This window comes from Symphalangus syndactylus, chromosome 14 (assembly GCF_028878055.3).
Source record: "Symphalangus syndactylus isolate Jambi chromosome 14, NHGRI_mSymSyn1-v2.1_pri, whole genome shotgun sequence".
Lineage (NCBI taxonomy): Eukaryota > Metazoa > Chordata > Mammalia > Primates > Hylobatidae > Symphalangus > Symphalangus syndactylus.
The window spans coordinates 67660480-67678775 of record NC_072436.2 but is presented as its reverse complement, the minus strand read 5'-3'; the positions used below and the strand labels follow the sequence as shown (position 1 = coordinate 67678775).

Genomic DNA, 18296 nt, shown 5'->3' with positions numbered 1-18296 from the left:
AATAATTTTGTCTGTCATACTGTACCTCTATAACAGTGCCAGACAGGTAGTAGACACTAAGTAAACATTCATTGACTAAAGAATGACTAACACTATCTCTAAGGACTCTTTGATTTCTGACATTTGTTCAAGAAATACTCATTTGCTCATTGCCAACATTTTCTGCTTCTGTAATCCTTTCTGGGTACTGGATCACTATCCTGATACTGTGGATCAGAAACCACACCCTCCCTCAGGAGGTCAGTTCTACCACCCAAAACTCAACGGTAACCATAGATGAACCGAATAGTCATGCACTGCATAATAATGTTTTAGTTAACGATGGACCACATATATAATGGTGGTCCCATTGTATTATCTAGTGAAGTCATAGCCTTTGTATTGTAGTGCAACACATTACCTTTTCTATATTTAGATATACAAATACTTACCAGTATGTTATAACTGCCTACAGTATTAAGTAGAGCAACATACTGTACAGGTTTGCAGCCTAGTAGCAATAGGCTATACAATATAGCCTAGGTGTATAGTAGGCTATATACCATTTAGGCTTGTGTAAGTACACTCTATGATGTTCACACAACAACAAAATCATCTAATGACACGTTTTTCAGAACATATCCTCTCTGCTAAGCAACATATGACTGTACATGTTTGGCTTCTAGTCAAGATTCTGAACACTTACTTCAGAAAAGGCAGAGCAATCTGGATTCATTCTCCTTCCTTTGAAATAAAAGGAGATTGTCAAATAAATTATAAACAATCTCTGCTTTGACAAGTAGGAAAACTGTAGAATAACTACTTGCCTGAAAAAGCTGTTTGGAATACATAAGAGAATCTACCATTGACATTTCAAGTAATCTCAAATAAGCTTAACTTTTCCCCTTTTCAAAGGAAAGGAAAAGAAAGGTTTCCATGTAAAGATACTCATTTACCTTGACACTTGGAGAACGCGAAGAATCACCGAAAACTCCTCAATATAAATTGCATAAGCTGATATATTATTCAATAGTAGACAATCTCTTGGTTTCAAATTCAGTACATCCTGACTTGACTCAGTATACTTCTAAGTTAAATGGCAAGTATAGTTGATTCTACTGGGTAAAACTTCTTTTCATTTCTTCCCTCCAGAGATCTACGGTAATGTCACAAAAGACTACCTCACAGAAAAGCAAATTCCAAAGTTAAGAAATGCAGAACTTATATTAATAATGCCTTCCTAGGCTTTCTGATCTTCCCATTTAAAGAAAAAAAAAATCAAAAACCCAAGAAAGGAAATGGGGATTTTAGCTGCCTATGTGGCCTTCATCCTAGCACTGTAATTAGCTTGCTAGATATAGGTCTTTGGCCAATCCAGTTAATCTTTCTGACCCTCAACTTTCTCATCTAGAAAATAGGAAGCAATCAATTACAATTCTCTTAAAAGTACTAGCTTAGCTTTAAGTATCTACAATTCGCCTCCACTTTCAAGTTTAGTCAATAATGCTAAGATCATACATTTGTAGAATAGTATAAATAGGCAGTAGTTCAAAACAAGTTAATGGATCATGAGTAGTGGCCCACGCCTGTAATCCCAGCACTTTGGGAGGCCAAGATAGAGGGATTGCTTTGAGGCCAGGAGCTCAAAACCAGCCTGGTCAACATAGTGAGATCCCATCTCTTTAAAAAACAAAATAAAACACAAGTTAATAAAGTTTCTACCTGCTTATCACTACTCTCCATCTGTTACTCCTATCTTAGGACCATTATGATTGTAATATTCTCTTTAATTATTACGCAGAATAACATGAAAGGTTTTCAGTAGGTCCCCAGAGTATTTTGAGAATTAAAAAAAAAAAGAATAAAACGTAAAACACCCATATTTAAAACAGGGGATAAAGACTATATTTAAAAGACTTTGTGTTCCATAGGTATGCTTCAGGAAATCCATGATTCCCAGATCCTATGCGGATTTTGTATATATAGATAGATGTACATATATGCATTTTTAAGAAAAAAAAGTTTCCCTAGGCCGGGCGCGGTGGCTCACGCTTGTAATCCCAGCACTTTGGGAGGCCGAGGCGGGCGAATCACGAGGTCAGGAGATCGAGACCACGGTGAAACCCCATCTCTACTAAAAATATAAAAAATTAGCCGGGCGTGGTGGCGGGCGCCTGTAGTCCTAGCTACTCGGAGAGGCTGAGGCAGGAGAATGGCGTGAACCCGGGAGGCGGAGCTTGCAGTGAGCCGAGATTGGGCCACTGCACTCCAGCCTGGGCGACAGAGCAAGACTCCGTCTCAAGAAAAAAAAAAAAAAAAAAAAAAAAGAAAAAAAGTTTCCCATAGTTTCCATCTGGTTACCAAATAGGCTAAAAACCACAAATTTAAAGATTTTATTTCAAATTGTCTGCCAAAGGAAAAGGCAATTATGAACTGATCACTACCTAACAGTTCACCATGAATCAGCATTTCAAGCATATTTAAATATAACACCTTGCTAACCAACATATCCATCAGATATAAAAGGCTAAAAACAAAAATAAACAAGACTTAAACACTGAAAAGGTCAGAAATTTACTACTGAAGCTAATCTAATATCAGTAGTCAACAATGCAGTCGAACAAAGTGTGGCATTTTTTTTTTAACAAATACCTTAAGGTAGAGAAAGACTGCCATCTAGTGATGACCCTTTTCTAACATTCCTCGAAAAGATGTGGCCTTACAAGTAAACAGGACTGCTTAAAAATCTAAAAACTATATTCCATAATACCTGTTGGTCAGAGACTTATAGCTGATTACTAAATGATATGTAAGGTACTCTAATGTTTAAATTTCCATTACTATTAGAAAGCAGGATCTTGAGAACAAAGGCATAGGTTTTTGACATGTCCAGGTTATGTTGTAGTTAAACAAGACAATCTATGGAATAAACTGCACCACTAGTTTAATTATTTGTGATAATCTCAATAATATTCTTAGTAAAGTATATACTTTACTATAGTACTTAGTAAAAGGCAAACAAGAAGAAATACATGGAAATTAACTAAACTTTTTATAGCCTAAATTTGACTCAACTAAATAAATGCTGCCATGTGGAGTCTGGTTTCCAAAAACCCCCAAATAAACCACTGGTTTGTGCAAAAAGTAAATTATTTATCCTCGTATAACAATCTGGTGCATAGTTCTAGATTTCATAATGATACTATATCCATATCCCACCTAAATTTCATGCGCATATTAAGAGATCTTAATTTATAAAATGGCACTTGAGTAATTCTATTGAACAAATATTTACCATTCACCTGTACCAAACCACTGCAGGATTATATCACTTGCTCAGAGCCTATATTAATTCAAATTTGCTTGTCAAAGAAGGAGGAAAAATAATGTTATAAGTATTATTTCATTTAAATCCAATGCATCTTATAAATTAGACATTATTCCAATTTTATAAATGAGAAACCTGTAACCCAAGAAGATGAAGCAGCTTGCCAACTTCACATAGCTAGAAAGTGTCCTCTCTACTGTGTCAGTCTATCTCTTAGAACAAGGAAAGCAAGCAGGTAGCATGGGCCCCCAAAATGTTAGTTGAAAGAGGTCTTAGAGATGGAATACAAAGCTCTCATTGTACACTCAAGGAGACTGAGGCCAAGGCAAGTTAAATTCCTTAATCAAAATTAATTGCTTGCTACAATACAATTAGGCCTGACCCCCAAAGAAAACAGAAAAAGCTAATGCAATATGAAGCCCAACACAAAGCTAAGTGGTTTAAAAAGAGACAGAGAGAGACAAACTTTTACTTCAAGATGAGTAAATTGCCTATTAGTTGTGCCTACACAACTATTCTCTTCTTCCTCCTATTGGAAGAGTCCCAATTCATTCTGATATTTCTGTCCTACCACAAAGGATAAATGTTAATTAGTCTGTAAACCAATCATTGTAATTGCATTCTCTTTGTGAGTGACCAGTTAATATATGGTGGTCAGTGACACACTTATCTCACCAATGAGAAGGAAAATCTGGCAGTGAGGGTCCAAGAAAAGGTTTTCTTTCCTGAAGCATTCGGGAAAAGAAACCGCTTTTCCTGCCTTAGACATTGTCCTGTGAAAGCATAATGTTTGAGGATGCAGTAACCATTCTGAAAAGGAAGAAGATATTGCCCAAAAAATCTTAGAATGGCAAAGGGGAAAATGGAAAACACTTGGCTCTTTGATAGTGATGCAATCCTGAAACAGCCCTATCTCCAAACATCATGTTATATGACTTAATAAATTTCCCATTGTTTAAGCCACTTTCCCTTGATATTCTGCTACTTGCAAAGGAAAGTATCCTAAATGATGCAACATTGTTCAGTCTTCAAAGGTAACAAGCAAATCAAAGAAACAACCAAGAGCAAGTCAGAGTCTACACACTTTACAAAGCAATCTTGTTCCCTGGACCTAGGCCATTCTTCTCCTTTTGCTTCTAGTTTAGTTAAGAGTAACTCCCATTTGCCCCTCAATTTTCAGCTTGCACCTTTTCTGGGAAACCTTCCCTAATCCATAGATTCTATTATGTGCTCCTCCTCGGTGATTATCATTTTTACAGAATTTATTAAACTATATCTGATTGTCCATTCACTTGCCAATCTCCCCATACTAGAATGCTAATTTCCTTGTGGGGAGAGACTATGTCTTACCCATTTTATCTCCACCTCCTGACACACAGCCTGGCACAGAGGAGGTCCTCCATATATGATGAAGAGGGAGAAAGGTAGGAGACTAACTGATAAGGATTTCTAGTTGTTTCAGAGGTGGATGCAAAAGTGTATCCCACAATACGAAGCATTTCTGTTGAGATGTTTTCAGAACCACGGAGAACTTCAAGACACAATATACTGAACATTTTGGTTTTTGTTTTTGATTAATTCAAGGAAAAATGCCAGAGTTTATTCTGGTCTTTTCTTTTTCATATATATGTTTTTAAACTTCTGTCATGGTTTTATTCCTCAAACATTTTCTTCTCATTAAGCTCCATAAAAGCATCATTAGTATTTTTGTTTATTCCAAATGTTAAAAATAAAGTGGAAAAACAGATTTGTGCATGATGTTGAAAGAGAAACTGCAGGAGGTCAAAAGGAGTTTAAAGTCCCTTCTCCTCACTTCAGTTTGTCTATCAGTTTAATTCCAACCTTAGTATTGTAATCTGGACGCTCTGGGTGCATAACGATGAAGCAGATCAATCAGATCATCATCAATGATGGGAGAAGCACATGCTAGTTAACATGAATTCTAACTGAACACTATACCCAAATATTTTTGTACTGCCACAGGAGATCAAATACATTCAAATCCTTTTTCCAGCTCTGAAGATACCAAGGTATCCAAATGGCTTCACACAGATAGCCCATATAACCAAAAGAATGCTGTGATGCAGATCTCTCTCAAGGCAGGAAGGGAACCCCAATGATGGCTATTTCCAGAGGAATAAAAACAGGGTGGAGCAGTTTCAATTGACACCTAGCCAAAGGGCCTACTAAAACCTGGTTTTGGTTAAATACCACAAGAAAGTAGAGAAGGGGAAACTGTCACAAAATATCAGTCAAATCAACAACAGACTATTAGGAAATAAACTAATGAAAACAAGGAAACTCCAAATTAAGAACAAAGAGACTGCCGTAACTGCTACTATGCTAATGTCACACTATTAGAACAAGTAATCACCATCAGTAACTGAAGATATAAAGGCAAAACAGGATTATTAGTGGCTTCACTTTGTCCTTTGTATCTATTTGTGTTAAGTGCAAAAAGATTTTATTTCATTGCATCTTTCAGTGGTGGTCATGAAATCTGGCAGATAAAAGTTAGATCATGAATGTTGCTGCTAATTATAAGATAAGATATAAAAAAGTACCTCTACAGCCTGGTGATACTCATTGACTCTAACCTAGAAAACTGCTGAAAGCAGAGTACTAATACAGTTGTTTAGGAGTTATAATACACTTGGGTAGGTTAGCTCTGGTTTCACTGCACGTAATTCAGTGTGTTAAGTTTAACACTTAAACATGCGATGTTGGAGCTAGATGAAATGACCAGTTCACTTAGTATCTATCATCAACATAATGAGTCTGAATCTAGGGCATGTTGATAAAACTCTTCCAAATTCTTTATAAAAGATATTAAGTAGTAGGGTGGTGCAAAAGTAATTGCGGTTTTGCCATTACTTTTAATTTTTGCCATTAAAAATAATGGCAAAACCACAATTACTTTTGTACGACTCTACATATTTAATTAAATAATTACTCTTAAGAGATGTAAATATTGAGACTGTGTATTAATTATTGAAACATGATTCTACTGAGAGAAAAAAGAAAAATGAATAATTGTTGGAACACTTCGGTCTCCACACTTAAAATTATCATTATGGTTCTGATGATAGGTATCATTAAGCTATTAACAGAGAAAGACAAACCAATAATGGTTAACACTAGTATGGTAGAAACACAGCAGTGAATAGCCATGACCCACTTATGCATGTAGATTTAATGTGGACTTAACAAAATAGACCATGCAAGTTTCCTAGAATCTCTGAATGAAACCCTAATAAATGTAAGTAACCTCATTTGTAGATGTATATGTTGTGTATACTATATATATAAATGCATGTATTATATATAGTATATATGCTATATATGTGGGTGACACATATATACATATACATACCTCACACACACATATACATACACACACACACACACTTTTTCTAATTTTCTGAGAAAGAACCAGACCTAACAACACCACATTCAACTCCTGGTCCAATTTCACCCATGAGTGGTTGTTTGCTGATACCCCATGGCCAAAAGTGACCACAATTTAAAACTCTTTAACTCTATAAGCAATTAAGTACATGAAAGAGGATAGATGAAAGGCATCAGAATAGTTTCCATCCTAAAACATAATAAAGAACAAAGCAGGCAAAATAGGATGAAGTTCCATGAATAGTATGGAAGACTGGATACACTGTGAAAGACATTTCTACTATCAAACTCCTAATCACCTCTAACCACCTCTAACCTAATCTCTCTAATGACCTCTGACCTAATGCTTCTATTTTATAGCCATACAGAGAAAAAGAGACATGGCCTATTGCCCACACAAGATAAGGAGTCAAATCAGAGGCCTTCAAATGAATGAAGCCAAGATACCCCAGAATACATCATTAGTAAAAGATAAAATAGAAAAATACTTCCTCATAAAGGGAGACTGTAAGTAAACTTGCCTATCTGGTGTTGGCTCTGGGTGAGGGAAGGAGAAAACTCCCATGATAATTTGAAAGTACATGCCAGCCTTCTCACAGAAGGGAGGTCTACACTCATACTATCAATCCTCTGTGGTCTGAGAAATCTCAACTGACAATTTATTTTTAAAGTAGTCACAGCATGGTTGTTAATACCCTCGAATAACTGACTGAAGCAAAGGCAAATCTTCTCCAGAGAAATGTACCTTAACCTATACTTCTATGAATTCTCACAAATAATACTCCCTTGAACTGGAACTTAAGTATCAAAAGTCATAAAAGATACATGGAAACAAAGTGTAAAAACAAGAATCAGAAGAAACACAAATAGCAAAATCATGCTTGCAATGGCTTAAAATTAATATGCATACATTAAAAATAAATGTGTAAGATGTTTAAAGAAATATAAAAAGGAATTACCAAGAAAAGAAAAAAAGCTATCAAAAATGAATATATGAACCCAAAATATCTGAGACAGGTCTCAGTCAACTTACAAAGTTTATTTTGCCAAGGTTAAGAACACGCCTGTGACATAGCCTCAGGAGGTCCTGATGACATGTGCCCAAGGTGGTACATGTGCCCAAGGTGATTGAGGTACAGCTTGCTATTATACATTTTAGAAAGACATAATACATCAATCAATACATGTAAGATTTAGATTGGTATGATCTGGAAGGGCAGGAAAATTTGAAGTGGGGAAGGGCTTCCAGGTCATATGTAGATTTAAAATTTTTCTGATTGGCAACTGGCTGAAAGATTTACTATCAGTAGAAAGGAATGTCTGGGTTACAATAAGGGGTTGTAGAGACCAAGGTTTTATCATGCAGATGAAGCCTCTAAGTAGCAGGCTGCAGAGAGAATAGACTGTAAATGTTTCTCATCAGACTTAGATTTTCAGGTTAACTCTGGAATGCCCTTGACCGAGAGGAAGGGTCCATTGAGATGGTGGGGGCACCTTAAAATTTCATTTTTGGTTTACAAATAGATAAACTGGAAATGAAATATAGAACTTTCAGAATAAAAACTATAACAACTGTTATTTGAAACAAGAAATGGAAAGGAAAATACTTAACTAGGAGATGTATATATAAAAAGTACAAAATGCAGAAAGACGAAAGAAAACACTAAAGAAGAGAATGGAGAATACGATGGGTTTAATGGGAGCTCCAGTAAGAAATAAGAGACAGGTAAAATTTTTTTAAAATAGTTGAGAAGTTCCTAGAATTGATGAAAGATGTAATGAAGTTGTGACCCTCAAAATAAGCCTTACCAAAAGCAGTCCCATCTCTGCTCAGTTACATCTATCAAACATTTAGAACTGGCTGCCTATTTATCCCTTCTCTTCATAGCTAAACTTTGGTAGCATGCAGAACCTTGCTATGATGGAGCTAATTATATAAATATATGGACCCCTAGACCCATGCAAACTTTTGGTATGTCTTTTATCAGCTCATTCTTCCATTACTTACAGCATCATTTCCAAACTGTCACCATTCTCTTTAAGATGCCAATCTCAATCCTACAACTGCCTTTCACAATAAATGGTGTTGTCATGTATTATATTTTAAAAATTCAGGCTTATTAGACACAAAATATTCTTAACTTCTTGCATTCCAATACACAAATCTGTCTATATCTCTGTCTACCCTGATATTTGTTCCTTCTTATCTCTATGAAATAGATAGGTCATCTCAATGCAAGACTAATCCTATGTTCTAAAAATCTCATATCTCTTCCACTCCAGGAAGGTTATTCCATCAATACTTTCTTTGGTGGGGGGAAGCTGATTTCTTTCAAAACATGCCCCCATCTTAACAAAACAACACAGCCCATTATTTTAAAGAAAAAAAAGGCACTAAATGAAAATCTCTCTTCTGATAAATTTCCTTCTGGCATCCTTTCCCTTCCCTTTCTCTCTCTCACTCTCTCTCTCTCTCTCTCTGTCTCTCTCTCTCTCCCTCCCTCTTCCCTCTCTCCCTCACCCCTGCCTTTTCTCAGTTAAGATCTTAAAAGAGCACACTACACTTACTGCCTCCATTTCCTCAAATTAGACTCGCTCTTCAAACCAGTGTAATCTGTTTCTCACCTATAACCACTTACAATGAACCTATTCTTGCTAAAGTCAATAAAAGACTACTAATTGTCAAATCAAATATTCACTTTTAAGTTCATCATTTACTTGACTCCACTTTTGTATATGCCACCACGAACTATCCCCTCTTTTTAAAATCTCTACTCCCGGGGCTTCTATTACACTTCTTCTTGGTTCTCCCCATTCTCAGTCTCCTTCAATAATTCTTCTTCTTCCCTCTACCCCTGAATACCTCCTTGACCACTTCTTCTCACTCTTCATATATATATATATATACCCTCAGAGATCTCATCAATACCTCAGTTGTTAGTATTAAACAAGTCTGGTTACCAAACCAATAATACCAGGATATATCTCTGTCAAGTCCTATAAACCTGACTCAAAGACATCGCAAACCGTGCATGTCAAAAACTACTCGGCTGGGCATGGTGGCATGTACCTATAGTCCAAGCCACTCAGGAGGCTGAAATGGGAGGCTCTCTTGAACCCAGGAGCTCAAACCCAGCCCAGATAATACGGCAAGGGGCATGTCTCTTGAATTAAAAAAAAAAAAAAAAAAAATTCTTTAACTTTCTACCCAAACCCACATTTCGCTCCTAGTATTCACCATCTCAATTGAAGATAACGCCAGCCACTGAGTTATCTAAACTAGAAATATGTACGTTAACCTTGACACCTCACTTCACCTCACACCTCCTCACAACTAGTCACCAAGACCTACCGCTTCTAATTCCATAATGGCTCTTCTATGCTCTTTCCCCTCCCTATTCTCCCCAGCTACTGCCTTGACTCATGTCCTTATCATCTCTCTTCTGAACACTGTTTTTATCATTTTCCCCTTATATTCATAACAATCCATCTTCAATGCTTCTTTGACAGTAATTTTTTAAATGAGACCTTGTACTTGGAAACTGAAAGACAGAAATACACACACATACACACAACTTTAGGATCTTGTTTCAGGATCAAGTCCAAAGTCCCTAGCATAGTATGTAAGACACCCTCCATGTCCAGCATTATCTCTGAATACTCCCCACATTCACTCTACAACTCTACTTGAAGTTCCTTGAGTGTAGCATGTATTCCCTCTGCCTGCAATCTCCTTACCGTCACGTCTCTGGAAAATTCCTACTCATCTTTCAAGGTTCAGCTCAAAACTCAATTCTTTCCTAAAACGTCTCTCCTTAATACAACTACTATAACCTGATACAGAAGCTCCTCACCTTTTTAGTTTTTAGGATTTGTTTTTGTTTTTGTTTTGAGACAGGGTCTCATACTGTGTCCCAGGCCCAATCGATCCTCCTTGCCTCAGCCTCCTAAGTAGCGGGGACTATAGACAGGCACCACCATGCCTAGCTCATTTTTTTGTAGAGACAAAGTCTCACTGTGTTGCCTGGGATGGTCTCAAACTCCTGGGCTCAAGCAATCCTCCCACCTTGGCCTCCCAAAATACTGGGATCACAGGTGTGAGCCACCATGCCCAGCTCAGAAGCTGCTCTTCTTACCAACAAGGTAGAACATAAGAAACTGTTCATAAAACCAAAGCAACCATGAAGAGCTTAAGCTTGCATACTCTGGAGGAATTTACACCAAACAAGACCGTGAGTCCATTCTTTATAGATTCAAATTCAATACCATTTTTCTCCTACTTGCTGATATTAGGCATCTTTTCCCAAATGACACCAATTTCTTTTTTTTTTCTTTTTGGTAGAGATGAGGTCTTGCTACATTGCCCAGGGTGCTGTCAAACTCCTAGCCTCGAGCAATCCTACCACCTCAGCCTCCCAAAGTGCTGGCATTACAGGGTGTGAGCCACCACACCCAGCCAAATTTAATCTACAGTAACAGTCTCTTGCAGCATGTATCAGTCTAGTTCTATTTATTTCATTTAATAGCTTTTTTTTTTTTAGAGAGACAGTATCTCACTCTGTTGCCCAGGCTGGAGCACAGTGGCACAGGCACAATCATGGCTCACTTACAGCCTCAAACTTATGGGCTTAAGGGACCCTCTAGCCTCTGCCTCCTAAGTAGCTGGGACTACAGGCATGCACCACCACATGCAGCTAATTTTTTTGTAATTTTTTTTGGCAGAGATAGGGTCTCACTATGTTGCCCGGGCTGGTCTCAAACTTCTGGGCTCAAGCGATCCTCCCACCCCGGCCCCCCAAACTGCTGAGATTACAAGTGTGAGCCACAGTGCCTGCTTGTAGTCTAGTTCGATAAGGAATATATTTAAAAATCTATTTTTTTTTAATGAAACAAAATCTATTGAAGCACCTAGCCCTATCCTTGATAAGGAGTGTATGATAAGGATATAGGATAAGAGTTACTCCTTAACAGTCATGGTATAATCATTCACCAACTGGCTCTCACTTTGACACTGTATAAATTTGAACTGGCCTTGAAACTATGAAGCCATATGTGGTTTGAGGTGAATTTCACCAGGAGTACTGTCATCTTGTTTTGCCTCAAAGTTCTTGAACAAATGCCTAGTATTATCCAGAAGTTACATTAGGATAATGGGCCTAGAAATGAATGGGCACCACTACTAATGATATTCACTAGTGGAAAGCACAGTTAATGTCCTTTTGCTTTGAAATGTTTATTTGTTCATATTTTTGAAAGGGTACTACGGTGAACACTCTATACAGTAATGATTTATTTACATGTCTATCTCCCCTATAAGACCATGAATTGCTTGAGAGTTTACACCTGGCACAATGGCTGTATCCCACAGAGAAAGCATTATAACAGAGAAAGCATTATAAAGTGACAAAGAGCCAAAGCAGTGCCCAAAAATGTTTCAACATTTCAACTTACCCCAAAGAGAAGCACTAGAGTTCAATAATAAATATTTTTACCAAAAAGTTAATTCAAGTTCTAGCAGTGCAAATAATTTGCACTTCAGCTAAAATGTTAAATAGAAAAAGAAAGAAACAGAGGAAGAAAAGGAGAAATTTAGATGGCTAAAGGAAATCTATTGTAAGAGGTGAGTAGTGTCTGGCAATAATTTGTTATTTCCCTAGCTCTCCTCTAACCTTCTCTGGAAGCTAGGAGAAGGAAGATGATTAAACTGCAGCAAGACCTGGCTCTGAAGAGAACTGATGTTTCTGGCCCTTGTTGCCAACAGAAGGGGGAGGGTGACAGCAGTCCCTATGGGCTTTTAGAAAAAATTGCTTCCAGGTGGAAATTTTTTATGGTACTGAGCAGCCTGGAGCCATTTTTTGCTTTACTTCTTAACTACTGATGATTAAACCATGGACAATCAGGCTGCAACAATGGAAACAGTTAGACAGCTCTCAAACATCATGGTTATATGCTCCAAATTACAAAGTTAACTCTCAAAGGAGAGAAACATTTTGTTGGCAAATCTTTTTTTAAGGGGGACGTTTTTAACTGGGTTTGGGGGGTTGTCAGGTGGAGCCTGTTAAAGATTTATATTGGTAGAACATAAAAGTAGCCAAGAACTCTGTATCATAATGATAAACATCAGTCCCATGCCAAACCTAGACGCTGTAATGTAGAGTCATAGGGAGCTGAACAAAGGACAATGCTAAATGTCCTGGTATTTCACAATTTTTCATTACTTTATTTTGGCCTGGATTAAGCATTCTATTAAATGATTATCATAGATGTCTGTAGGGAAATCCAGCCACACAACATGTGGGACAGCTAAGTCGATTTATAACCTAATCATGATTCTGAAAAAAGTTGTGATATATATTTCTGAGTTTGGAGTGATGGCTCAAGAACATTAGCAGAAAAAAGTTACTTACAGTACCAACTCATATGAAAAGCACACAAAAACAGAGACCAATTATTTGACCACCCAGTAATTTAATCTATGCTATTTTATTACTGCACTATCATCCATACCATTAAAGGTTAAATTCAGCCCAAAATTATAAAATAGTAGTAAAAGTAAGCATTTTTAAAATATGTGCCAAATCCTGTTAAACATTTTATATTCACTAACTCACTTATTCCCCAAATATAATGCTAGCAGAATAGTTATTATCATCATTTTGCACATGAAGCAACCTTTCTCACATTGCCAGTACATAGAAGGATTTACCTTTCCCAGGTTGCCACAGTTATATAAAGGATAATGAAATGAAGGAAAAAGGATGAAGGAGAGGAAAAGGAAGATGAGTAAAAGGAGTAGGAAGAGGAGAGTAAGAAGGAAGGTGAGGTGAAAAAACAGATGTAAAACTATATACACATTCAATATAAAGATAAATATGTTCAAATATTTTAATTCAATTCTATAGAAAACAATCAAGGACAGAAAGAAAACCAGCAAACTAATACAATGTTTAGATGATGCAATTCTGAATTTTTTCTATTTCTGTATTACTTTATCTATTACTTAAATAAACATGTATTGCTTTTCCAACTGAAAAAGTAAAATGCATTTAAGAATCTAGAATAGTACCTGGTTCATAGTAGATGCTCAATAAAATATTACTTAAAATGAAAACCAAATGACAACAAAAATTCAGTGTAACTAGAAGTCTAATTTTCAATAATTATCTAAAATAAAATAAATGCTTAAAACAATAATGTGGTGGTTAACAATAACAAAATGGAGTCACTTATGTCAAAACTTTAAACAAAATGAAGTCAGGGAAGGCCATAAAGAAACTCTCTCCCTTACATTCCTGAAATACCTGGACATCTTGTTAGTACTTGTAAACAGAGCAAACAGAGATTATCACAGGAATTTCCTCTGGCCTACACTATTTCAGATAAGACATTCAGACCTGGACAGTTGCCTAGCAACAGCTAGCTCCCCAAATGAATTAGTGCCAACTCCTACAATGTGTCCCTGAGACCAATGAGCTTTGTTTCAAAGCAGTTTGTGTAAATTTCTCTTTGTCTTCAAAAATTTCCAGTTTGTCCCAGTTTTCCTCATGTGGGCCTATGATTTTCATAGCATGTACACCCTAGGTTGCAAGCCTTTGCTATTACCAAATAAAATCTTTTGTTCTAGACAGCCTATCTCCCTGAGTTTCTTTTTTAGGTTGACAAATGAAATGAAAACTCCTTCTAAGGATTGATCCCTCACAAACCCAAGAAGCAATCACCACTGGTCAGAATTTTTAAAATTCAGTATCTTTTCCATATTCTAACTTCCTCTTGTAATTAATCATGGTATCAACATGGTTTTAAAACATACATATGGGCCAGGCACAGTGGCTCATGCTTGTAATCCCAGCACTTTGGGAGGCCAAGGCAGGAAGACTGCTTGAGCCAAGGAGTTCGTGACCAGCCCCGGGCAACATGGCAAGATCCCAATCTCTACAAAAAGTTTTAAGAATTAGCTGAGCATGGTGGTGTGTGCCTGTGGTCCCAGCTGTTCAGGAGGCTGAGGAGGAAGGATCACTTGAACCTTGCAGGTCGAGGCTGCAGTAGCCATGTTTGCACCACTGCACTCCAGCCTGGGTGACAGAATGAGTGAGACTCTGTCTCCAAAAAAAAAAAAGTACATACATTTGATACCCTGAAATTCTTAATTTGAGAATTAATGTAGCAGATTCCTAGATCCCTTCCACTGCAACTACAGAACCCATAAGTTAATGTTATTTTATTATCCCTCAAATGGGAAGGGGAAAGAAGAGAGTAGCTTCAATGGTTATTATGATGGAACCTCTGTTCTATTACTAAATAACTTGATTTGCTTCCTAGTCCACTTACAAGATATGCAAAAAAAAAACTCCCTACAAACATCATAAAGCTATTTACAAAAAAACATTTTAGACAAAAATAAATCTGGTCCCCCTGCTCTCATATCATAGGTGCCATGTTTCCATTAGGAAACAATTTTGTGTTTTTTCTAGAAGCATTTGTTTGAGGACAGTATAGACTAGCCCATTTTAATAAACTCATTAACGTTGAAGTGTACAAGGAAAAAAGGAACCTCAGAGATGATCCAGCCCAATTTCACAGATACAACAAATTTTCCAGCTATGTGCATAAATACTAGTCCAGGTTCTGCTGGAACATCTCTAGTAAAAAGAAATTCACTGCAAGGCAACCAATCCCATTTCAACAGCTGTTGCAAAGTTCTTATAGAAAACTAAAACTTACCTTTCCATAATTTTTAACATTTATCTTATTTTTGCCCTCAAAGGACCAGTGAGAACAAGTCCTTGATCCCTTTTTTTCCTTCTCCAGACTAAACAATCTCAAATTATTCAACTATTCTACATATAAACAGCCTTTCAATTCTAGTTTTACCCTCTGGACATGTTCCAGCAGTCACTTTTCTTTAAGTGTAACAACAAAGGCAGTATAGCACAGTGGGCAAGAACACAGGCTTCATAGCCAGACTTTCAAGATTTGAGCCTTAGTTCTACTACTTAATAGTTGTGTGATCTTGGGCAAGTTTATTAAACCTCTGTATACTTCAGTTTCCACATCAGCAAAATGCAGATAATGGTAGGAACCAATTCATACAGTTGCTGTGTGAAGATTAAATGAGATAATGTAAGAATTCTGAACAGTACCTGGCATACAGAAAGCATTCTATAAATATTAACAATTTTTAAATCAAGCATGGTCAAACGAGAAAAATAAGGCCCATCTCCTTTAACTTTGTTACTTAGCTCCTATTAACAGCCTAATACTAATGCTTATGTAGTTTTGACAGTCATGCTATATATTGAACTCAGAGTCCTAAATTTTTCCATGTGTTTTTCTATATTGCTATAGGCATGTAGTTGATACTCTGAATCTACAATTTACTGCTATTAACTATGGTTCATTTTTCCAGTCTTGTGAGACCTTTTGGGACAATGACTTTGCCATTTCAACTTTTCATTTCAGTGTTTCCCTTTGTTAAGTAGGTACAGAAAGATTTTCACAAAAGAAAAAGTCCACTGTGGGAAAGGGCAGAAACCCAAAAAACTCTAGGATCTAAGACAGAAGAACTGAAGAACCCTGGCATGCACCAACATTTAAACGGAGATTTGCTGGTTTCCAATTTTAACGGGGAAGACTGTTAATCACATAACATCAAGTAGAGACTTGAAAAAGTTAATATTGATTCTTTAGAAAAAGTCCAGGAAATAGAAAAAGCCACCAACCTCACTTCCTTAAGCCAATATTCAGCCCCCCAACTGTGTCCAACTTGGAGAGAATTTGCCACAAGCCAAAGCTTTTCATGTCCCTACCTTTTGAAGGCACAGTGGAAACAATTCCCAGAACAAGAGAGTTGCGTCAGTGAACTCTCTGCTCTTTCAAGTTGGAAGGACAGTTGATTCACACCATGTGTCAGAGAGAAACACCAGTGAAAACCAAGTGAGATAAATTTTAGGTCTCCAGAGCTGTTTAATATTAAACTGTATTAAATCATTGTTATAGCAAATTATAAACAAAATATTTTGTTTACCCTTCCTCTCATATGCTCCTTCTCTTGAAAAGAAATTTTAAGATAATTCATAGTTCCAAGGTCACGGATGCTCCACCAAAAAAAATCATTTCCAAATGTTAGCATCCAGAACCAATGATCTGGATCATACTCCCAGCAAACTGCCCTGGCATATCACAGAGTAAGCTTTGCTACATAACCTTTTAGGTTTCAAGACAGTGTTAGTTTACTGATGGTCATAGACTTAGAGTAAGACCTCACTTTTGTCAACTGTCTCTACATGAAGTCATCTTAGTGTCCACTCTATTCAATAATTTTACTTTCTACTTAGATCAAGAAATCAACTATATGTTAAACTACATAAATAATACTAAGTTGGTTTTATTTTTAATACTATGAATGGTAAGACTAAAACTTGAAACATGTAATAATGTTCATCAAATGTCTGACCTGAAATGAGCATAACAAAGTTAACATTTAAGAAGAAAAAAAAGACCTGAAACAACCTTGATCTACATGAATTTATTAGAAACAATGGTCCTAGAGCAATGAAAATAATATTTAACACAAGTGATAACAAAACTCAAATCATAAAAGTCGAGGAAAAACTAAATCAACAATATAAATATTTTAAGATAAAGCTTAACATGTTAAGAGACATCTTTCTGAAAAGAGAGACCACTAAAACTGCATGATTAGTTCAATACAAGGAATTAGGAAATTACAATGGGTAACTGTGGAAAGCAAATTTCACTTCTCTCAAAAATGACATATGATGCCAGGCAGGGGGGCTCACGCCTGTAATCCCAACACTTTCTGAGGCTGAGACGGGTGAATCACCTGAGGTCAGGAGTTCAAGACCAGCCTGGCCAACACAGCGAAACCCCATCTCTACTAAAAATACAAAAATTAGCTGGGTGTGGTGGTGTGCACCTATTATCCCAGGTACTCAGGAGGCTGAGGCAGGAGAATCACTTGAACCCAGGAGGAGGAGGTTGCAGTAAGCCGAGATTATGCCACTGCACTGCAACCTGGGTGAAGAGCAAGACTCTGTCTCAAAAAAAAAAAAAAAAGACGTATGATTAAAATTTGTTAGATATCTACCTGAGGCCTACTGTACATTTTCATTACTCTTCCATTATCAATAGATCAATCTGGTTTGGGCTGTATAACTTCTTCAGAGAATCTGATATTCTACACAGGTGAACTCTAAACTCAACAAAGTGATGATCTACTGTGACCCCAATCATCACTGAAGAAACAAAGTTGCTTGCCAATAAATTACTTCTCCAAAGCCTTATATTTAGGGCACTCTCCAAAAGCTATGAAATATCACCACCACATTCTAGCTCTCTAATCTATAGCATAACTTGATTATTTATTTAAAGAGGGAAAGTAGCAGCATCTTTTTTTTTTTAATGTTCAAAATGGACCAAACTAAAATAGACTTTTAAAGTGCAAGAGAAATTTGACTATTAAATAATAAAATAAGTGGCCTCAGCAAATTAAATAGACACTGTTTTCTCAGAAATTTAACAAGATTGGCTATGTTAGGTGGTTTGGGCATTTTCCTGCCAT

General features: G+C 36.7%; 1 protein-coding gene and 1 non-coding gene across 8 annotated transcripts in view; one reads left to right on the top strand and one right to left on the bottom strand.

Annotated features, from left to right (window-relative positions):
- Nucleotides 1–18296, bottom strand: part of EXOC6B (exocyst complex component 6B) — a 676922-nt gene that overhangs the window by 592657 nt on the left and 65969 nt on the right. The window lies entirely within an intron of this gene.
- LOC129463337 (small nucleolar RNA SNORD78) lies at nt 17141–17202 on the top strand. The gene has a single exon (XR_008651126.1). It is a non-coding gene; the product is annotated as a small nucleolar RNA SNORD78 (small nucleolar RNA).